This window comes from Hyla sarda, chromosome 4 (genome assembly GCF_029499605.1).
Source record: "Hyla sarda isolate aHylSar1 chromosome 4, aHylSar1.hap1, whole genome shotgun sequence".
Taxonomy (NCBI): Eukaryota; Metazoa; Chordata; class Amphibia; order Anura; family Hylidae; genus Hyla; species Hyla sarda.
This window is the reverse complement of record NC_079192.1, coordinates 376872382-376896893: the sequence shown is the minus strand read 5'-3', so window position 1 is coordinate 376896893 and position 24512 is coordinate 376872382. Positions and strand designations below refer to the sequence as shown.

Below are 24512 nucleotides of genomic sequence, written 5' to 3'. Positions count from 1 at the left end.
TTCACAGTTCCTAGGCCCTTAAGACTTTAACAGGAACAAAATGGTACACCACTTAGAGGTTTGTATGTAGTATGCACTTATGAGAAGTGGACAATGCACTCCAATACACTTACAACAGTATTTGTCTACAACACCAGCAGGCATGTACTTTTGGCTGGCCTTTCACAGTATCTAGCCCCTTAAGACGCTAACAGGAACAAAATCTTACACAACTTAGATGTATGTATGGGGTTGCACTTTCTCACTCAATACAACTCCTTTCCCTATCAGTGCTTCTAGACTAGATTTGGGCTTGATGTGAATCGCTGCTGTAAAATTCCTTTTCTGTGCAACACACACTGCTCTCTGTCCCTCTTTCTCTGTAATAGAACCCTGATGTGAAAAGATGGCTTCCAGTTATATAGAGCTGTGACATCACAGGGGTAATGGAGTGAAGAAAAAAGAGAGACCGCACGGATGGCGCTTACCCCCCAGCAAGAGAATGTAAAAACTAGATGTTGGGGTTGCCGACACCTTTAGAGATGACTGCTCACCTCAAGAGATGAATAAATGCGCCTGTCACCCTATAGTATAGGGTATCATAAGATGAGATCCGCTGCTGAAGACGGGAGGTCACAGGAAGCCGGAGAGAACAGGAGGAAGAAGACCTATCTCCCTGGCACTGCGGATGCTTGTCCCAAGAATTCAATGGAGACAGGAGTATACAAACATAGATCCCCCACCTTATTGGAAAAAATAATAAAATTATGAGGTACAGATTACGCGTTTTGAGGGAAACACCCTCTTCATCAGATCTATCCAGCAGAGGTAAAGTGCAGTTTAAATAAAGAGAAATTGGTGCCAAATGCTTAAGGTGGGCGGAGCCAAATATGCAGAAATTGTAAACAGGAAGTACAGCCAAACAGAAAAAAAAACATAACAGGTATTGTAGAAAATCATTATGAAATAACACACATTCATTAAGTAAATAATTAAATATAAGTGTGAATACACCAAAATATAGAAATTCACCTTACTGAAAGTCACAATCAGAACTTCAGTAGTGTTACCATCACACCCATTCAAAGTGTACCCAAAAATGACCCCCAAAGGTTTAACACTCTCAGGAAATGTGAAAATGATTGGATATACAAACTACGCACACTGATACCGGCTGGTCTGAACGAACTTATCGAATGCTCCTTGTAAATGGTTTAAGGCTTTTATCCTGTTTTTAGCTGAGTATTTTAACCGTCTGCTGCTTTTATGCCTACCACGAGGGTACCTTCTATGTGTTGTATTTATATAGATTTTATACGTTTTTTACTGTTTCTATATGTATCTTATTATCCGATGATTTCTTAGTATTCCAAATACATTTATACATGATTATGTGTTTTTTTCCATATACCTTGCCCTCCAGTGTTTTTATTACATCTCCCAGGGGTCCTATAGTGTTTTTTATGATATTACCCCATAATTTGCGCTCATGGTAATTTTACGTTACATTAATTGTTTTACACACACATATATATGTATATATATATATATATATATATATATATATATATATATATATATAATCTGTATTTTATTCCATTATGCTCATATGTACATTATTGGCATATTGTAATATATATATACCGTATTTATCGGGGTATACCACGCACCGGCCTATAACACGCACCCTCATTTTACCAAGGATATTTGGGTAAAAAAAGTTTTTTACCCAAATATCCATGATAAAATGAGGGCGCGTGTGTGCGCGTGTATACCCCGATACACCCCCAGGAAAGGCAGGGGGAGAGAGGCCGTCGCTGCCCGCTTCTCTCCCCCTGCCTTTCCTGGGGTCTAGAGCGCTGCTGTCGGCCCTTTTCACCCCCTGGTTATCGGCGCCGCTGCCCGTTCTGTCCCCCTGACTATCGGTGCCGGCGCCGATAGCCAGGGGGAGAGAAGCGGCGCCGACAGCCAGGGGGAGAGAAGGGACAGCGGCACCCATTGCCGGCGCCGCTGCCCCGTTGCCTCCCCCCATCCCCGGTGGCATAATTACCTGAGTCCGGTCCGCGCTGCTCCAGGCCTCCGTCGTGCGTCCCCAGCGTCGTTGCTATGCACGGCGCGGCGCTCTGACGTCATGCGCCGCGCCGTTCAGCGCATAGCAATGACGCAGGGGACGCACGACGGAGGCCTGGAGCAGCGCGGACCGGACTCAGGTAATTATGCCACCGGGGATGGGGGGAGGCAACGGGGCAGCGGCGCCGGCAATGGGTGCCGCTGCCCCTTCTCTCCCCCTGGCTATCGGCGCCGGCACCGATAGTCAGGGGGACAGAACGGGCAGCGGCGCCGATAACCAGGGGGTGAAAAGGGCCGACAGCAGCGCTCTAGACCCCAGGAAAGGCAGGGGGAGAGAAGCGGGCAGCGACAGCCTCTCTCCCCCTGCCTTTCCTGGGGGGGTATCGGCGTATAACACGCACACAGACTTTAGGCAAAAAATTTTAGCCTAAAAAGTGCGTGTTATACGCCGATAAATACGGTATATATATATATATATATATATATATATATATATATATATATACATACATACAAAAAAAGAGGATTGCAGCAGCACACATTGGTCAAAAAAATTGAGGCTCTTAGCGCACTTTTTGATCAAAACGTGTCCCCCATCCACCACGGGGAGGTGGCCTTATTTAGGATGGGAACCTAGCACAAATTCTGAGCCTAACACTCAACTATCCACTCACCTCTGCTGGGCATATAGCCTCTGACTGGGTGACATGCTGGATCCATTTAAAACTCCACCTGTGAGAAAGGGGGAGGGGTGCACAGCTAAACAGGGTGCCATTTCCCCCTGAATTGTACACACAAGAAAAAAGAAAGATAGCCGGCACAACAGCCTAATACACGGGTGCACACTGCCATGGCAGATACAGAGTATACAAAAAAAGAGGATTGCAGCAGCACACATTGGTCAAAAAAAAAAATATATATATATATAATTTAAGCCCTTTCACCATCCTCACATTAAATGTCAGTATTATTAATATACCTTCTCCTTCTTTCTGTATTTATCCCTGGCAAATATGCAATTTCTATATACTATTCTGGCCACTTATAACCAGATTCATATCCCCATTATTTATCATGATTCATAGTATTTGCATACACCTGCCTTAGAGACTTTTATGCTTCATATACACCTGCTTTTTATTAGCCAGGTATAGGCATATACCTACCTTTACTACAGCGATTATGTGAATACCACCACCTCACTACATCCTCACAGCCACCTCAGCTGTCAATACTTACACTGAGAAGGCGATCGCACATCTAGTCTTGCGATTGGTCCCAGGTCTGGTCACGTGACCTGTTTCCTAGGGAACACGTCCCCACCACGTTCCCTGCTTGTTTACATTAGTCAACTCAGCTTCCTGGCTTCTGTCAGTGACCCCGAGCTCAGAAGGCTGTGATTGGTCCCCCTAGTCACATCCTGACCCCCTCCTGATGCGCTCCTAACCACGGGAAGCACTCCTGTACATGCAGCGCTGCCGAAACCAGGACCTCAGACATTACAGTTTGTCACTGCTTATTAATTTCTATATTTTGGTGTATCCATACTTCTTTTTATGCATTACTTAAAGGGGTTATCCAGGAAAAAACTTTTTTTTTTATATATATCAACTGGCTCCAGAAAGGTTGTAAATTATTTCCATCAAAAAATCTTAATCCTTTCAGTACTCATGAGCTGCTGAAGTTGAATTGTTCCTTTCTGTCTCTGATGACACGTGTCTCGGGAGCTGTCCAGAGTAGAAGCATATTCCCATAGGAACTGCACAGAGCAGAATAGGTTTGCTATGGGAATTTGCTTCTACGCTGGACAGCTCCCGAGACACGTGTCATCAGAGAGCACTTAGACAGAAAAGAACAACTCAACTTCAGCAGCTGATAATTAATGGAAGGATTAAGATTTTTTAATAGGAGTGATTTACAAATCTGTTTAACTTTCTGGATCCAGTTGATCTAAAAAAAAAAAAAAAAAAGTTTTTTTTCCTGGAATACCCCTTTAATTAATGTGTGTTATTTTATAATGATTTTCTGCAATACCTGTTATGAAAGTTTTTTCTGTTTGGCTGTACTTCCTGTTTACAGTTTCTGCATCTTTGGCTCTGCCGACTTTAAGCATTTGGCACCTATTTCTCTTTATTTAAACTGCACTTTACCTCTGCTGGATGGATCTGATGAAGAGGGAGTTTCCCTCAAAACATGTAATCTGTACCTCGCAATTTTATTATTTTTTCCAATAAAGTGGTACCCGGTGAGGGATCTATGTTTGTATACTCCTGTCTCCATTGAATTCTTGGGACAAGCATCTGCAGCGCCAGGGGATGCATCACAGGGGTGGCTGGCTGCTGATAGGCTGCATGCTGCATTTGATTCAGTGTAATCCCGCCTACCCATCTTTCCGCCTTCCCAGAGTTCCTTGCCCCATGTCCTGACATGTGAAGCCGCCATCTTAGATGCCCCGGAGCCTGGACCGCACTAAATGTAGTTTAACCCCTTAAGGACACAGCCCATTTTCACCTCTAGGACGCAGCCCTTTTTTGCACATCTGACCACTGTCACTTTAAACATTAATAACTCTGGAATGCTTTTACTTATCAATCTGATTCCGAGATTGTTTTTTCGTGACATATTCTACTTTAACATAGTGGTAAATTTTTGTGGTAACTTGCATCCTTTCTTGGTGAAAAATCCCAAAATTTGATGAAAAAATTGAAAATGTTGCATTTTTCTAACTTTGAAGCTCTCTGTTTGTAAGGAAAATGGATATTCCAAATATTATTTTTTTGGGATTCACATATAAAATATGTCTACTTTATATTTTCATCATAAAATTGACAAGTGTTTACTTTTGGAAGACACCAGAGGGCTTCAAAGTTCAGCAGCAATTTTACAATTTTTCACAAAATTTTCAAACTCGCTATTTTTCATGGACCAGTTCAGGTTTGAAGTGGATTTGAAGGGTCTTCATATTAGAAATACCCCATAAATGACCCCATTACAAAAACTGCACCCCCCAAAGTATTCAAAATGACATTCAGTAAGTGTTTTAACCCTTTAGGTGTTTCACAGGAAAAGCAGCAAAGTGAAGGAGAAAATTCAAAATCTTCATTTTTTACACTTGCATGTTCTTGTAGACCCAATTTTTGAATTTTTACAAGGGGTAAAAGGATAAAATTTATACTTGAATTTGTATCCCAATTTCTCTCGAGTAAGCACATACCTCATATGTCTATGTAAATTGTTCAGCGGGCGCAGTAGAGGGCTCAGAAGCGAAGGAGCGACAAGGGGATTTTGGAGAGTACGTTTTTCTGAAATGGTTATTTGGGGGCATGTTGCATTTAGGAAGCCCCTATGGTGCCAAAACAGCAAATAAAAAAAACATGGCATACCATTTTGGAAACCCCTTGAGGAACGTAACAAGGAATTAAGTGAGCCTTAATACCCCACAGGTGTTTCATGACTTTTGCATATGTAAAAAAAAAAAAAAAAAAATGTCACTAAAATGTGTGTTTCCCCCCAAATTTCACATTTTTGCAAGGGTTAATAGCAGAAAATACCCCCCAAAATTTGTAACCCCATCTCTTCTTAGTATGGAGGTACCCCATAAGTTGACCTGAAGTGCATTACGGGAGAACTACAATGCTCAGAAGAGAAGGAGTCATATTTGGCTTTTTGAGAGCAAATTTTGCTCGGGGGGCATGTTGCATTTAGGAAGCCCCTATGGTGCCAGGACAGCAAAAAAAAATGACATGGCATACAATTTTGGAAACTAGACTCCTTGAGGAACGTAACAAGGGATAAAGTGAACCTTAATACCCCATAGGTGTTTCACGACTTTTGCATATGTAAAAAAAAAATTTTTTTTTACCAAAAATGCTTGGTTTAGCAAAAATTTTACATTTTTAAAAAAGGTAATAGCAGAAAATACCCCCCAACATTTGAAGCCCAATTTCTCCCGATTCAGAAGACACCCAATATGGGGATGAAAAGTGCTCTGCTGGCGCACTACAGGTCTCAGAAGAGAAGGAGTCCCATTTGGCTTTTTGGAAGCAAATTTTGCTCTGGGGGCATGCCGCATTTAGGAAGCACCTATGGTGCCAGGACAGAAAAAAAAAACACATGGCATACCATTTTGGAAACTAGACCCCTTGGGGAACGTAACAAGGGGTAAAGTGAACCTTAATACCCCACAGGTGTTTCACGACTTTTGCATATGTAAAAAAATATATATTTTTTTTACACTAAAATGCTTGTTTTCCCCCAAATTTGACATTTTTACAAGGGATAATAGCAGAAAATACCCCCCAAAATTTGTAACCCCATCTCTTCTGAGTATGGAAATACCCAATAAGTGGACGTGAAGTGCACTGGGGGCGAACTACAATGCTCAGAAGAGAAGGAGCATCATTGAGCTTTTGGAGAGAGAATTTGGCCATGTGCATTTCCAAAGCCCCCCCCCCCGTGGTGCCAGAACAGTGGACCCCCCCACATGTGACCCCATTTTTAAAACTACACCCCTCACGGAAGGTAATAAGGGGTGCAGGGAGAATTTACACCCCACTGGCATTTGACGGATCTTTGGAACAGTGGGCTGTACAAATTAAAAATATTATTTTTCATTTTCACAGACCCCTGTTTCAAAGATCTGTCAGACACCTGTGAGGTGTAAATGCTCACTGTACCCCTTGTTACATTCCGTGAGGGGTGTAGTTTCCAAAATGGGGTCACATGTGGGTATTTATTGTTTTGCACTTATGTCAGAACCGCTGTAAAATCAGCCACCCCTGTGCAAATCACCAATTTAGACCTCAAATTTACATGGTGCACTCTCCCTTCTGAGCCTTGTTGTGCGTCCCCAGAACACTTTGCGCCCACATATGGGGTATCTCCGTCCTCAGGAGAAATTGCGTTACAAATTTTGGAGGCTTTTTTTCTTTTACCGCTTGTGAAATTTTAAAGTATGGGGCAACACCAGTATGTTAGTGTACAAAAATGTTTCTTTTTTACACTAACATGCTGGTGTAGACCCCAACTTTACCTTTTCATAAGGGGTAAAAGGGAAAAAAGCCTCCCAAAATTTGTTAGGCAATTTCTCCCGAGTACGGCGATACCCCATATGTGGCCCTAAACTGTTGCCTTGAAATACAACAGGGCTCCAAAGTGAGAGCGCCATGCGCATTTGAGGCCTAAATTAGGGATTTGCATAGGGGTGGACATAGGGGTATTCTACACCAGTGATTCTCAAACAGGGTGCCTCCAGCTGTTGCTAAACTCCCAGCATGCTTGGACAGTCAATGGCTGTCCGGAAATGCTGGGAGTTTTTGTTTTGCAACAGCTGGAGGCTCCGTTTTGGAAACACTGCTGTAAGATACGTTTTTCATTTTTATTGGGGGGGAAGGGGTGGTGGTGGGGGGGGGGGCAGTGTACGTGTGTATATGTAGTGTTTTACTCTTTATTTTATGTTAGTGTAGTGTTTTTAGGTTACATTCACACTGACGGCGGATTACACTGAGTCTCCCGCTAGGAGTTTGAGCTGCGGCTGCTGCAGCTCAAACTTGAAGCAGGGAATTCACTGTAATCCGCCGCCAGTGTGAATGTAACCTGTACATTCACATGGGAGGGGGGGGGGGGACAAAACTACAACTCCCAGCATGCACTGACAGAACGTGCATGCTGGGAGTTGTAGTTTTGCAACAGCTGGAGGCACACTGGTTGGAAAATACTGAATTAGGTAATAGAACCTATTACCTAACTCGGTATTTCCCAACCAGTGTGCCTCCAGCTGTTGCAGAACTACAACTCTCAGCATGTACTGATTGCCAAAGGGAATGCTGGGAGATGTAGTTATGCAACAGCTGGAGGCACGCAAGTACAACTCCCAGCATGCCGAGACAGCCATTTGTTGTTCCTGAATGCTGGGAGTTGTAGTTTTGCAAGATTTAGAGGGGTTCAGGCTGGAGATCACTGACAATGGTCTCTAAACTGTGGCCCTCCAGATGTTGCAAAACTACAAATCTCAGCATGCTAAGACAGCAAACTGCTGTCTGGGCATGCTGGGAGTTGTAGTTTTGTAATATCTGGAGGGCTACAGTTTAGAGACCACTGTCAGTGATCTCCAGCCTGAACCACTCTAAATCTTGCAAAACTACAACTCCCAGCATGCCAACACAGCAAACAGCTGTCAAGGCATGGTGGGAGTTGTAGTTTTGCAACATCTGGAGGGCGACAGTTTAGAGACCGCTCTCTAAACTGTCGCCCTGCAGATGTTGCTAGGCAACAGACTCCCGGACACACGGCGTCATACTCACCTCCACTGCCGCCGTGATCACAGCCTCCGCCGGGTAAGTGACCGCCGCTGCCACTGCTACACGGTTCCCCCCGCTGTGCCCGGACACCGATGGGCGGGCATAGCGTGGGGAACCGAACTTTAATCCCCCCGCCCCCAGTCTGCTATTGGTCGGCCGCTCCGCCGATCAATAACAGGGATAGGAGGGGTGGCAACCCTGCCACCTCACCCCTATCTCTTCAAGGGGGATCGAGGGTGTCTTGGACACCCCCGATCCCCCTTATTTTATCGCGGCGCCGCCGTTGATGGGCAGGGGGAGAGCGCTCCCCTGCAAACACCATAGATGCCGTGATCAGAACTGATCACGGCATCTATGGGGTTAATGCTGCCGGGACCGGCGCGATCGCGGCCCCGGCAGCTGCGGTGGGACTCCGGCTGTGATTGACAGCTGAGTCCCACCCGCGATCTCCTGCGCTGCCCGCGGCAGAGCAGGAGATCGCTTGGACGTATGCATACGTCCATTTGCGCGAACGTGTAATTCGCCTGGACGTATGCATACGTCCAATAGCGGGAAGGGGTTAAAGGAGTACTCCGGTGGTTAATTTTTTTTGACTATATGGCATCTTCTTTGTAAGTTTTGTTTTTTTGCAATATACATGTGTTATATGTTTTGGCAGCATGTGTGGGTTTTCTTACCTGTTTGTTGGGCATTAAAGGGGTAGTCCAGTGGTGAAAAACTTATCCCCTATCCTAAGGATAGGGGATAAGTTTGAGATCGCGGGGGTCCGACCGCTGGGGCCCCCTGCGATCTCTCTGTACGGGGCCCCGGCTCTCCGCCGAGATAGCGGGTGTCGACCCCCGCACGAGGCGGCGGCCGACACGCCCCCTCAATACATCTCTATGGCAGAGCCGGAGATTGCCGAACGCAGCGCTTCGGCTCTGCCATAGAGTTGTATTGAGGGGGCGTGTCGGCCGCCGCCTCGTGCGGAGGTCGACACGCCCCCTTCCAGCGGGCTGTCGGGGCTCCGTACCCCTGGGGCCCCCCGCGATCTGCAACTTATCCCCTATCCTTAGGATAGGGGATAAGTTGCTCACCACTGAATCGCCACTGGACTACTCCTTTAAGTTCTGTAGTTCAGAGGGTTTTCTTTTACTGTCGTCCAAAGTTCTGAGTCTGTTGAGGACAAGATGTCACAGCCTTTTTTTTTCTCTCTGTCTGCATGAGAAGAATAAGCCACGCCCCTCATCTCAACCAGCTGAGTACACAGCTCCTAACCTCCCCTCCCCCCTGCTCTGTATTCTAAGGACACAGGTCTGCACAGGAGAAGGAACACAGAGAAGATAAGAGTGTTATCTGAAGGGGAGGATGAGAAGGTGCACGGGCTGGGGATGTATGGACTGCAGGGGAATAAATCTCATACTGGGAATGATCTCTATGGGGGAGATTCATCAAAACCTGTGCAGAGGAAAACTTGCCCAGTTGCCCATAGCAACCTATCAGATCGCTTCTTTCATTTTTCACAGGCCTTCATAAAAATGAAAGCAGCAAGCTGATTGGTTGCTATGGGCAACTGGGCAAGTTTTCCCTCTGCACAGGTTTTGATAAATCTCCCCCTATATGTGAAGGGGGGGGGGAGGGGAAGAGACTCCTGAATGACACATGCTGGGAGTTTTAGTCCCTGTTATGTGTGTATGCTAGTGTTTACAAACCAGCATGCCTCCAGCTATTGCAAAACTACAACTCCCAGCATGCCCTGACAGACTTTGGGCATGCTGGGAGTTGTAGATTTGCAACATCTGGAGGTACATTGGTTAGGAAACACTGTTCTAGCCTATCAAGCATACACATCATGTTACACCAGTGTTTCACAACCAGTGTGCCTCCAGTTGTTGCAAAACTACAACTCCTAGCATGCCCAAAGGCTGTGAGGGCATGCTGGCAGTTGTAGTTTTGCAACAGCTGCAGGCACCCTGGTTGGGAAACACTGGTGTATGCCCTACAGAGGTGTGGTGAACTACAACCCCCAGGAGACTACAGAGACAGCATGCTGGTGTTATACCACAGACTGAAGACTCCTGAATGACACATGCTGGGAGTTGTAGTCCCTTTTGTGTGTGTATGACAGTGTATCCCAACCAAGGCTGATTATATTAGTGTGCTGTGTATAAGGGGGCTGAACGGGGGAAAATAGTAGGATGGGTAAAGGGCGGAACAATCAAACAACAAAAAAAAGAGGAGCCGCCCCAAACCAGCAAGGCATGTGGCATGCTGGGATTTGTAGTTTTAAGCACAGCAAGAAACAGGAAATAGAAGCAAAGATAGGAAAACAAAGTGGGGGATAAAAAGACAACAAAGAAGGAAATAGAGTAGGCTAAACAACAAGAATAGAAATGAAACAAAACAAATAGGGTAAGTCAAAAACGGAAAAACACGTTGACCACTGGAGTACCCCTTTAATGAAGCGATTTGTGCTATTGAATCGCGGCGATGTTAGGATTCGTTGTGAAGAAACATTTTCCTGAAATTTTTTTGTAAATTCGGATTTGTTAGATTCGATTTGCTCATCCCTAATCACCGTACAAAATAATAATGAAACACAATACATAGACTTCAGTCAGCCCAAAAAAGCTTAATGAAGGAAAATAAACAATTACAGATTGCTACACATCATAATAATCCATGGCCTTGACTAATAATTAAATAGAGAATCAGGCGTCTGATCACATTGTGATGTCTAGAGGATGTGAAATCTCTGCCGAACCAAAAAAGATAATTAACAAAAAGTTCACATTAAACGAAGAGCAATTTTTATATAAATTGGTCTGGAGCAGCTGTCAAAGGGAATCTAAGAATTTTACCTCATCTCTCATTTAATAAGGTTCCTACAAGACATTGATAAATGCTAGCACCAGTAGATCTATAGTTATACGAGGCATCTGCTATGCTGGCTTCTCCTACTTATTGTTTGGAGCAGTTGCTGTACAGCCATCTGGGTGCTCTAGACCATTATTTCTCAAGCCTGGATAGTTTTGGGGTTAGTACCTTTTTGTCAGACTTTAAAAGATTCTTGACTTATGCAGTTCAGTACTGATTATAGTGTATGCTCTGTAACTAGTGGTTCATATTTATTTTCCAGTCCAATGTTGTTTGTTCTTGTTTCTAATTATTTAGGTATTTCTTGATTTCTGTTTGGGGTATCTTGGCATGTGTGTGTGCAAAGGAAATACTGACTACTGCCTTCCAGGGGACATGCTTCTGTGAATCTCCTGTAAATATCTACATTGCTTTTTGGCTACCTGGCTACATTCATAACTACCTACGTAGCTACTTGGCTACCTACCTACCTATTTATCACTATAAGACCACCTTTAGCAGTTGACTTTCCTGGTCCTCATTGAGGCTCCCATTACTCAGATGCCACCAGTAGTGTTGCTCGCGAATATTCGCAATTCGAATATTATTCGCGAATATCGCATATTCGCGAATTCGCGAATTTCGCGAATATAGCGCTATATATTCGTAATTACGAATATTCGTTTTTTTTTTTTTTTTTTTCTTCACAGTACACATCACAGTGATCATCCCTCTCTGCTTCCAGCTTGTGTGGTGTAAAGAAGGCTCTAATACTACTGTGTGAGACTGGCGTGCGTAAATTCGCATATGCGAAAATTAGCATATGCGAATTTTCGTATATGCGAATTTTACCTTATGCTAATTTTGTATATGCTAATTTTCACATCTGTAAATGTTCGCATACGCGAATTTTCGCGTGTGCGAAAATAAAACGAGGATATAACGAATATGCGAATATTCGCGAATATATGACGAATATTCGTCCATATATTCGCGAATATTCGCGAATTCGAATATGGCCTATGCCGCTCAACACTAGCCACCAGTACCACCAGTCAGGAACTGTCCAGCGTAGGAGCAAATTCCCATAGCAAAACTCTCCTGCTCGGGACAGACATGTCCTGACATGGGCAGAGGTGTCAGCAGAGAGCACTGTGGTCAGACTGAAATTAACTTCCCAACTTCCTCTGGAGCATACAGCTGCTGATAAGTACCGTACTTTAGATTTTTTTTTTTTATAGAAGTCATTTACAAACAAACATTTGTTTCCCACCGGAGTACTCTTTTAACCGGTTGCCCTCTAAGGATGAGCCCGCTCATCCTGAGACAGCAAGCAGTGTATGATGGGGGCTCCTGGCTCAAGCCCACGTAATACTGGCTGGCCCTCAGCTGATTCCTGTAGCTGGGGGCCGCCGTTAATAGCCGACATGTGGCGATCGCCACGGCTGGCTATTAACCCTTTTAATTGCTGCTGTCAATGTTGATAGCAGTGCCTGGGGGCATCCACTGTGGAGGTAGCCAGAGGGCTTACCTCTCCTGCTGCGGCTGTCCCGGCTTTGTGAACCAGGCTTTATTAATCAGGCGCAGAGCACACAGATCAGAGTGGTTCTATGGAATCTACTGATTCCTCCTAAAAGTCCCCAATGGGTACTTAAAGTGTAAAAAGCAAAGTTAAATAAAAAGTTTAAAAATCACACATTAACCCCTTCCATATTAAAAGTTTGAATCTCCCCCTTTTTCCCAAATTCCATTTAAAAAATATGTAAACATAATAAAAAATGTTTTTACATGGTTAGCCTTGGCAAACGGAGTCACACAGGGGAGGAACTGCTAAAGGTCATTCATCAAGAAATCAAATTATGGCTTACTCCACGAAAACTGGCAAGGGGAACCATGGTGACCAACAATAGGAAGAACATCTTGTCTGCGCTGCGACAAGGAAGCCTGAGATATGCGCCCTGCATGGCACATGTGTTCAATCTGGTTGTCAAGCGGTTCCTGAAGTGTTCCCCCCATCTGCAAGACATCCTAACAATGGTAAGGAAACTTTGCATGCAATTCATCCACTCGTACACCGCAAAGCACAACCTCCTTGAGCTGCAGCGTCAGAATGCTATCCCCCAACATAGACTGATTTGCGATGTTTCCACACTTTGGAATTCCACCCTCCATATGTTGTACCAACTATACGAACAGAGAAAAGCCATCACTGATTTCTTGATGATCCAAGCGGATAGGGGGACTCCCCTATGTAACTTCAATGTCAATTAGTGGCAGTTCATACCTGACACCTGCCGTTTGCTCAGCCACCTTATTAGTCTGTCGCCAGGATTATGAGATGAACAACGTAATTCCACTGCTTCATTTACTACAACACGTGGCTGGTCAGGGCACTGGTGAAGTGGGGACTACATCTCACGACCAAATGAGCCCTGTGGGTGTTGAACTGGAGGAGGGGCACAGTTGAGCACAGTTTAAGTTTAGCAAGATGTGCAGTTTTTCTAGTCATCTGACAGGAGAGGAGGAGCAGGAGCAGCCAGAAGAACTAGAGCAGGGGTCTCAAACTCAAATTATCTGGGGGCCACTGGAGGTACCGGCTGGGTGAGGCTGGGCCGCATGCGCCCCTTACATATAATGCCCCCATCATACGCTCCTCACATATAATGGGAGGGCTGGGTAAGTGAAGGTAATAGGCTCTATTGGACTGGACGGGGGGTTTTGATCGCAAATGCAGATGGTGCATGATGAGTAGCTTTCTTCATCCGCATAGTGAAGCAACTCATCGGCAGCAGGTAGACCTGCAGCAGGACCTGAACCAGCAGGTGGTGACATACCTTGACATGACCATGCCAACACACCTTGAATATCTGCTGGACTTCTGGGCAGCCAAACTTGATTTGTGGCCACAATTAACAGAGTTTGCCCTGGAAAAGCTGTCCTGCCCTGCCAGTAGTGTGCCATCAGAGCGGGTGTTTAGTGTGGCAGGGGCCATAGTAACTAGTGTTGCTCGCGAATATTTGCAATGCGAATTTTATTCGCGAACATCGCATATTCGCGAATATTCGCAAATATAGCACTATATATTCGTAATTACGAATACTGTTTTTTTTTGGTTTTTTTCACAGTACACATCACAATGATTATCCCTCTCTGCTTCCAGCTTGTGTGGTCTAAAGAAGGCTCTAATACTACTGTGTGAGACTGGCGTATGAATTTTCGCATATGGGAAAATTTGCATATGCAAATTTTTGCACATGCAAATTTTTGTTTATGCTAACTTTAGCATATGCAAATTTTTGCATATGCGAAAATATTACGCGAATATTCCGAATATGGGAATTTAGAGAATATATGACGAATATTCGTCCATATATTCGCGAAATATCGCAAATTCGAATATGGCCTATGCTGCTCAACACTAATAGTAACCCCAAGGAGAACTCTTCTGTCCACGAAAAGTGGAGAGACTGACCTTTGTGAGGGTGTGTTCCCACCTGGCATATACGCAGCGTATTTCATGCTGCACAAAATTTGCAGCAGCAGAGGGAAATACGCTGCGTATTTCTCGCTCACTATACACACAGGGCTTTCCGGTGGCAGCCCTGTGTGTGCAGTGAGTTTTGGAGGCGGAGCCACGTGTCACAGTCACGCCAGCACACGGCCCCGCCTCCGAAACTAACTACATGCAGAGGGCTGTCGCCGGAAAGCCCTGTGTGTATGGTGAGCGAGGGATACGCAGCATATTTTCCGCTGCCACAAATTTTGCGCACCATGAAATACGCTGCGTATATGCCAGGTGGGAACGCACCCTAAAGATGAATCAGGCATGGATCAGCCAGAATTTCCACTCACCAATGTCTGATGCATCAGAGTAGATTGACCATGGTGCCAACCAACAAGTAGATTGACCTTGGTGCCACACACTCCGCATCAGACCACGAGTAAGTAATGAGGATATGCATTAGCTAAAACATAACTTTTCTTAGGATAAAATATATGTACACCAAAAAGAAAGGTGTGCAAAAAACACCATGTGTCACCAACACCACCAAGTAGTGATGTGATGCAAAAACCTCTAAAAGGTGGAAGGGAACAACGCATGGTCCATTGTAGCCGGTGGGGGTAAAAACTTCTCCTGAAAGGCCCTACTCTTTCATTATCAATTCCCTTCTTGGCAAGAGTTACTCGCCCAAAAAAGGGGAGGCCCCACACAGGAAACTCTCTCTATTTCCACCTAAAAACCCTGGGAAATGGCAGTGTTTGTAGGTTGAAATTGGGAGAGGTTCCTGTGTGGGGCCACCCTTTTTAGGGCGAGTAACACTTGCCAAGAAGGGAATTAATAATGCAAGAGTAAGGTCTTACAGGGGAAGTTTTTACCCCCATTGGTTACAATGAACCATGCGTTGCTCCCTTCCACCTTTTAGAGGTCTTTGCATCACATTAATACTTGGTGGTGTAGGTGGCACATGGTGTTTTTTGAAAAATTAGGTATGTAGAATGATTTTGCTGACCTACAAGGGGTCATATCATCTCCCAGCATCAGAATTGCAAAAAAACTTTTCCAAAAAAGTGTGAGGGGAATGCTACTAAAATATAACTTTTAATATATTAAATTAAAATACACCACTATAGTGATAGTGAACCAACACCATCTAAAATAGCTAATACACAGGATCCACTCAAGGTTACCACCCGTATGGTGGATTTACCAAATATACAGAGCGTCACCAATCCGGTGGATTGACATATAAATATATAACGTTCTCTACGCGTTTCTGCCCTAATCTAGAGCGTCATCAGGAGAACTTCATACATATAAAAAGTCTCAACAATGTGGAAATGTGTGGAATAAAGAGATAACAATAGCGTCACTCAATATATTAACATAAGTGAATACATGTAGCACCCCGATGCTAGGTGCCACTATGCAGGTGTAATTGATCTACATGTGGCACCCCGATACTAGGTGCCACTATACGGGTGTAATTAATCACAGCGGATCCAGAAGGGATAACAGTCCGTGGTCCGACTCCCAGAACAGTCCGCTGATGTAACCGCCAATTACAGGATCCCGGTAAGTGCGCAAACCCGCAATGGCGGGGAGCCAGTAACAGTCCAACCGGCTTCTGTGCGCTACCTCCATATTTTAATTTAATATATTAAAAGTTATATTTTAGTAGCATTCCCCTCACATGGTGTTTTTTTGCACACTTTTGTTTGGGTACATATATTTTACCTTAAGAATATTATTAAAAGTTAAAGGGTTACTCCATTCCCCAGTCACTCCCCCTCCCATAGACTTTCATTAAGGAGCAGGACAGGACGTGACTGGGAGGGGTGTGACGTCACGAGGGGGCAGGCGTGAACCTGGAAGCTCGCACCCAGCATGAGTAACATTGAGTTCCGGATGCTGGGGAGTGGAGTAAGCCTTTAAGTTTTACGTAATGCATATCCTCAATATCCACACTAACACTTTTACAAAAGAGACAGTTTTCTTCTGCCTACCTGCCTACTATTCTGATCCTGCCACATTTGATGCCAAGTTCTCCTTTTTTCACCCACCTTTGTCACCGGGTAGTTGCCACCCACTGCCCCACTATGTCACCAAGTCACTTTCAGGGCTCCTGATGCTGCTGATGCCTCCACCTGGCTGTTTCATACTACTACCATATGTTTTCCTTTTACTGATGCCAGCTCCAGGCTGACTCATTCTGCCACTATATGGTCTCCTCATGCTGCCGCCATCTCCACGCTGTGTCATTCAGCCACTATATGGTCTGCTCTTGCTGCCGCCAACTCCAGGCAGTGTCATTCAGCTAGTATATGGTCTGCTCTTGCTGCTGCCAACTCCAGGATGTACAATTCAGCCACTATATGGTCTCTTCATGCTTCCGACAACTCAGGGCTGTGTAATTCAGGAACTATATGTCTCCTCATGCTGCCGCCAACTCCAGGCTATGTTGTTCAGCCACTACATGGTGTCCTCATGCTGCCCCCACCTCCACGCTGTGTCATTTAGCCACTAAACGGTCTCCTCATGCTGCCACCAACTCCTGGCTGTGTCATTCAGCCACTATATGGTCTCCTCATGCTTCTGCCGTCTCCAGGCTGTGTCACTGTACCGTCATGTGGTCTCCTCATGCTGCTGGCACATTAAATAAAAATTTTCAGGTTCATCTATTTGAAATCTTCAATTTAAATTTTAAAAAATATCATACATTTTTTCAATTGCGAGGCCCTATGGTCTCTTCAGACTGTTGCCACCTCAAGGCTGGGTCATTCAGCCACAATATGGTCTCCTCCTGCTGCCGCCAACTGCATGCTGTGTCATTCATCCACAATATGGTCTCCTCATGCTTCTGCCACCACCAGGCTGGGCCACTGTACCGCCATGTGGTCTGCTCCTGCTGCTGACACATGAAACTTTTTAGGTTCATCTATTTGAAATCTTCAATTTAAATGTTAAAAATATCTTTAATCTTTTCAATTGTGAGGCCTTATGGTCTCGTCAGGCTGTTGCCACCTCCAGGCTGGGTCATTCAGCCACTATATGGTCTCATTATGCTGCCGCCACTCCACGCTGTGTCAGTCAGGCACTATGTGGTCTGCTCATGCTGCCGCCACCTCCTTGCTGTGTCATTCAGGCACTATATGGTCTCCTCATTCTGCCAGTGGTCATGGACCCGTAGGTAGTCCAAATCATGTGAATTTAACCTCATTGATTACACCAGTTATACTATTGCACCCACACTGGGGAACCCTGTTGCCCCAGTGACTTTTTTAGGGATACGAAAGTTGAGGAGGACCTGAGAGAAATTCCTGCAGAGGACAGATTACAGGTCATCAACCTGTATGATAAAGAATACTCTCGAAAGGTCTATCCTTCACACCAACCCCTAATTTTGATTTATTTTCCTGGGTGAAGGATGTTAATTTATTTGGCCGCAAGCTGGCGACACATAAATACCACACCATCCAAGCACAGACAGAAATAGGCATACGCCAGAGAGACGAACAGGTGGTTGAGAGACTTACTTCCCTCTTGAGAGAAAATGAGAGTGGTCCACCGATACCAAGAGCACCTTTTTTCAGCCTGAAAAAGAAGAGTAGAAACACTCCACCACTAAGTCGATACAATCACATAAAACAGACAATTAAAAAGGAAGAAATTTTCTCCAAAGCCAGGCGCTTCTCCCAATAAAAAGTTATCTTTATTCCGTCAGAAAAGACATAAAAAGTTGGTATAAAAACTTTTTATGTCTTTCCTGACGGAATAAAGATAACTTTTTATTGGGAGAAGCACCTGGCTTTGGAGAAAATGTCTTCCTTTTTAATTGTCTGTTTTACTACTGCCTGCCGACCTCCTTGGATGAACGGGTTCTCCTGGGCTGCTGACCCACTATTGATGCGCTGTTGTAGATGTTATGCTCTGAGCATAACCAACTCTGGTGAGCACATATGTGTTGAATACTTTGCTTTTAATGTTTTTGATAATACACTAGGATCGCACTCCTCTGTTCTTTTTGTCTCTTCAGTACACTTATACAATCACATAGACACTTTTGTACAATTGGTTACACAAGATCTAGGGAAGATTAAATCCAGTAAGAATAGTAGACCAAGTAATTTGAGTGCATCTGAATGGGTGACCCTACAATCTCTTCAAAAAGAAAAAAAGAAAGAAAGAAAGGAGAAAATCTAAATTAAACCAGCAGACAAGGGTGGCAATGTGGTCGTCCTTGATAAGGGCAACTACATTGCCATGGTAATGAGACTTCTAGAAGATCGGTCTACCTACGAGTTATTGGCCACGAATCACACAAGTATATACTTGACAGAATTGAGGGATTTGTTTACTACAGCAAAAAAATTACCAACTCATCACCGATGAAGAGTCCAAAACTTTATTAAACCCAACCCCTGTTGTGGCAATGTTTTATGCACTCCCAAAGGTGCACAAGAAGGTCTCCCCGATTCCGGGGAGACCAATCATTTCTGGAAACGACAATTTGATGCAGGAATACAGTGGCTCTGAAGATCAAACTTTATTCCCATTTGTTCAAACATACCCTCGTATTTACGAGACACGAAGAACACGGTGTGTAAACTTAATGATGTTGCTGTGCAGGGTGGTACATGTCTGGCTAGTCTGGACGTGGAAGCCCTGTACAGCAGGATCAAGCACGAATTAGGCATGAAGGCAGTCACTCACTTTCTGAGCACCAAGGGCACACAGTATTATACACATAATTAATTTGTTTTATCACTTCTACATTTTGTCCTCACTCATAAGTTTTTTCACTTTTAATGGTAAATATTACCAAATAAAGGGATCAGCAATGGGCACGGTTTGTGCACCCTACCTACGCAAATTATTTTTTTGTATGGTGGGAAGACACTATTGTATTCACTGATAATAATCACATTTTCACGCAGCATATTCTTTTTTGGGGTCATTTTTTATTTTGTGGGATGGTGACAGGGATCTTTTCATGAGTTTGGTTCAGTTCTTAATCACAACCAGATAGGGATGTTGTTCACATCCGAATTCGGCTATAATTCTATTCATTTCTTGGATCTCACTATTGAAATCGACAGTAGCGGCTGCATTGAAACGTCAATGTTTCGCATAGGCACAGCAGTAAACAGTCTTCTTGAATGGGGTAGCTGGCATCCAACACCTCTTAAGCGAGGAATACCGATGGGCCATTTCCTGAGGGTGAGGTGGAATTGCTCTCAGGAGAAGGTCTTTGAATCCGAATCCCAGAAACTGATGAGAAGATTTGAGGTAAGGGGCTACCCAAAAAAGTACCTGAGGAAGGCCTTTCGAAGAGCGAAAGGCACACCAAGGATGGATCTTCTAAGAGGTGATGATAACATCAAGAAGAACTCAGGGCAGAATGTCATCCGATGCATCAGGACATTTGACAATAGGTCAGACCAAGTCATGAATATCATGAGGAGTTACTGGCCAATACTTACAGCAGATAAGGACTTGAAGACAGCACTACATACCTTCCCGAGTGTCACCTATCAGAGGGGGGCGAATTTAAGAGACATTGTGGTTCATAGCAAACAGAAAAAGGAGATATGGCTAAAAAATCCGAATATGGGTACCTGTCCGTGTGGCCATTGTTCATTATGTAACCCGGCGGAAAGAATTAATTAATCCAGCAGATGGCCGGATATACAAACTATATGATTTTGTAAACTGTAAAAGTGCAGGCTAAGTTTATATCTGCTCATGTACATGCCCAAAATTATATGTGGGTAAAACTCTTCAAGAGTTCCAGCGTCGGATCTCGAAACATTTAATTGGAATCCAAACAGGGGCTGACACACCAATTGCCCGGCATGTCAGAGATATACATGGGAATGACCCAAGCAGCCTACGGTTTTGTGGACTAAGACGGATCAAACTTGGCCCGAGGGGCGGAAACCTAGATAATATTCTTCAGGAGTCAAAATGGATTTTCCGTTTGAAGACTTTGAATCCCCATGGTCTCAATGAGGGATTCAACTATACAGCCTTTATCTAATAAGTCAATCCCGTTAAGCGGGGGTACATGTGACATGAACTCATCTGTAAGATATCCGCTGGTTGAGCAATGAATGTAAATGAGATCCATACAGTTTAAGTATAGTTTTTGTGAGTACCAGCCATAGAATATGTGGACAAAAAGTCTAATATGAAATAGTATGAGTAGAAGAACATGCACAAATACCAGCTCTAAACCCACCATATATTTACTTACCTGGAGAACTTAAAGTAGCCACACCACATCCATCCCTGACATATGTACTGATGTATGTACCTGCAAGATCAACAATATCCTCATATTAACATCAAATATATTTTATATATATATATATATGTATTGATAGATATTCCCATAAGAGAAATTAATAACATCCACCTATTAACCACAAATATACTCCTCTCTAATTATTTTATTAAACATCTTGTTATATACAGTGAACTTCTACACGTCCCACGGATACCACATTAAATACCTTACAATTATGGGGTTATCCTATCTAGACCATGGAAAAATAAAATAAAATAAATATAGATAGGTAGAACAAATTCAGTATAGGCATTAATAAACATATAATTTTGAGCATTAGTTTACTGCACTAATACATTGAATTGTCCTATGTTGATATCATATCAATTCCTCACTCAATTTACAGCTGATTTAGAAGGGGTTAACTATACCGTACACTGAATGCTGGGAGATGCGTGTGCAGCACGATACGATCAGATGCACACGCGCACCCCGGGACTAGTGTGGGGAGCGCGGCCGTGAATACGGGGCTTCACATGACCACGGCGGATCACATGATAGAGGAAGTTGAATGGATACAGGTAACGTAGGCGGAAGTTTACTTCATTCCGATTGCGGATTGGTTCACACAGAATCAATTTCAAATGGACAGCCGCCTGTTTCGGCAGGTGATGTAACATAATATCTTTCATTTGGATTTGCTAATAAGCACTATCCTCAGTATGGTGGATGTCCATTGGTTGGGCTATATATCAGATGAACAGATGGATTGGCTGTGTCATAAGGTCTATGAGTGGCCAATGAAAATGAGTAAGCATAGGGGAATCATATGAAAAGGCTCATTTGGCTCTGACACTCATTGCTGTCAGTTGTATCCTTGATAAAGCCACACAAGTGGCGAAACATGTCCGGGTGTGACAGAATCGTGTTTTAATCTGCAACTCCACTGTGTCTAATGATAAATAAGGCCAATGAATAAGGTCAAGATAGGCTATTTAGCCAAAATATAGCCCACACCTGCTGCCGCCACCTCCACGCTGTTTCATTCAGCAACTACGTGGTCTCCTCAGGCTGCCGCCACCTCCACGCTGTGTCATTCAGGCACTATATGGTCTCCTCCTGCTGCCGCCACCTCCATGCTGTGTCATTCAGTCACTTTATGGTCTCCTCATGCTGCCGCCACCTCAACGCTGTGTCATTCAGCCACTATATGGTCTCCTCATGCTGCCGCCATCTCCACACTGTGTCATTCAGGCACTATATGGTCTCCTAATGCTGCCGTCACCTCCACGCTGTGTCATTCAGCCACTATATGGTCTCCTCATACTGATGCCACCTCCAGGCACTATCTGCGACAGTGATTCTAATAGTGACGCCTCTAATTTGCATGTCATACTGAATAATAGTGTTGCTCACGAATATTCGCAATGCAAATTTTATTTGCGAATATCGCATATTTGCGAATTTGCGAATATTCGTGAATATAGCACTATATATTCGTAATTATGAATATTCATTTTTTAATTTTTTTTTTCACAGTACACATCAAAGTGATCACCCCTCTCTGATTCCAGCTTGTGTGGTGTAAAGAATGCTCTAATACTACTGTGTGAGACTGGCGTGCGAATTTTCGCATATGCAAAAATAAAACACGAATATTACAAATATGCAAATTTAGCGAATATATGACAAATATTCGTCCATATATTTGCGAATATTCGTGAATTCGAATATGGCCTATGCCGCTCAACACTACTGAATAACAGTATTATTTCACAAACTCAGCACACACCCTATGCGTGTTACAGCAAGTCAAAGTGTTCTACACCCCTATTCAGGATCTCTGTAGGCTAGAAATAGATACAAATTTGCCACAAATAAATTCAGACCGAACCAAATTTTTTCTGAAAATTCGGCGAATCGGATGAATTGGATTTTTCAAAAAATTTGCTCATCTCTAGTCAAGATAGCTGATTCAGCTGATCAGGCAGACACAAGTCTTCTGTGGTACGTATTGCAGGAGTTCAGCTCAGGCTTCACTGCTTACTGCTAGTAATGAAAGAACATCAGACTCTGTCAGAATTACTCCTAAGATTCCTATGGGTTGCCATATGCATTGACTGTGCTTGGCGCAGAACACCTGGCTTAACAAAACGTAGTAAGTGGTGATGCATATAGCATCACCGCTTACTGTACCTCAAGGTGGCTGCACATATTAAAGCGATATTTTGAATACATGTATTTTTTATTATTGTGCTGAGAACACTATGAAAATAATAAGTCACCTAAGGTACTTATTCATGTAAACTTAGCATGCATGGGAGCTTTTTCTTGTACAGCTACAATATTTAATATAGTTATCCACCTAAAAATAGCAGGTAATTTTATTAAACCTCAAAAACTTCTCATGTATATATCGGACATATTGTACATATATATAACACACGAGCATGCACACATATTTCATCATATGGTTGGATGCACTCTAGAGTCTCAGTACAAAGGACTCTATTAAATAGAGTATCTCAAAGTGTCTGTCAATTTCCACAATTGCAGCCCCATAGTCTCTCATGCGCAAAGTAGTTTCAGATATATACATCAAATGAATCGTCACATTGACAGAAGCTGAGTTTGACGGCGACTGCCAGATGTCATGTAATAGAAACAACTTCTCATTGAATTGATGGAGAGGAAAAATATTGTAGAAGATGCCAACATGTGAAGCCAGGTTTGATTTTGCTATTGAACAAGTTCAAGACCATATGTAATGAGCTAGGCATTTTAAAATTGACTTTTTTTTTTACTTGTTTTTTATTTGAAGATTGCAAAAAAAGAAAAAAAAAATGTAATGTGTTATCTTTCTTTCCCCTTCCTCCAGTAACCTATGTGTATGATGATGGGTTGTATAGAGCAATGACACATAACACTAGGGCTGCATGACAATGAGTCGCACAACAGCAAATCCCATATAAAATAGATATGCAATTTGTCTGCAGTTGTGTCATGTGACAAGTTACATCACAACCACAATCATTAGATGTGACCTTCAGTTGCTGTGTAGCCCTAGCCTTAGGGCCTTTTTACATGTGGTGATTTTTGGCCAATCAGGCCAATATTGTCCTATGAAGTAGAGCCAGCGATCATCTGACGAATGAGCAAATTTTTCTTTGGCTGGTTGAGTCATTTTGACCCGTTAGAAAATCATCAGCTACCATATATCCTCATGTAATAGACCTGTAGCGTATGAATAATCCAGCAATCGTTCGTGTAGCCTTCCCTGCCCAACGCTCAAGCCCTGTAAAGGATCTGAATATGAGTGCCAATATACACTTTACAGTGTGGGGTTGGGCCATTTAAGAGGGCACTTACCTCACCATGGAGGCTAGTTTGGTAGTTTACAAATTGGGATGCAACTTTATGACTGCTATAACAGACAGGATTAATGGTTGGAGACCAGCATCTCTTTATAAGAAAGGTTTTTAGAGTGAACAGATATCATTTTTATTAACCAGCCTTTTTATTAACCAGTGGGGTGGTCTAT

The 24512-nt window shown here is 43.6% G+C and overlaps 1 long non-coding RNA gene across 4 annotated transcripts in view; it reads left to right on the top strand.

The window, feature by feature from the left end:
• The first annotated feature begins 3419 nt into the window (after positions 1 to 3419).
• The window catches only part of LOC130267307 (uncharacterized), a 68619-nt gene continuing 47526 nt past the window's right edge, over positions 3420 to 24512 (top strand). For 2 of the 4 annotated variants that reach the window (XR_008843139.1, XR_008843138.1), the window contains exon 1: positions 9577 to 9703. This is a non-coding gene — a long non-coding RNA (uncharacterized LOC130267307). Of the gene's footprint in view, positions 3554 to 9576; positions 9704 to 12995; positions 13221 to 24512 lie in introns of those variants that run through there. The other 2 variants (XR_008843141.1, XR_008843140.1) reach the window with 2 other exon arrangements.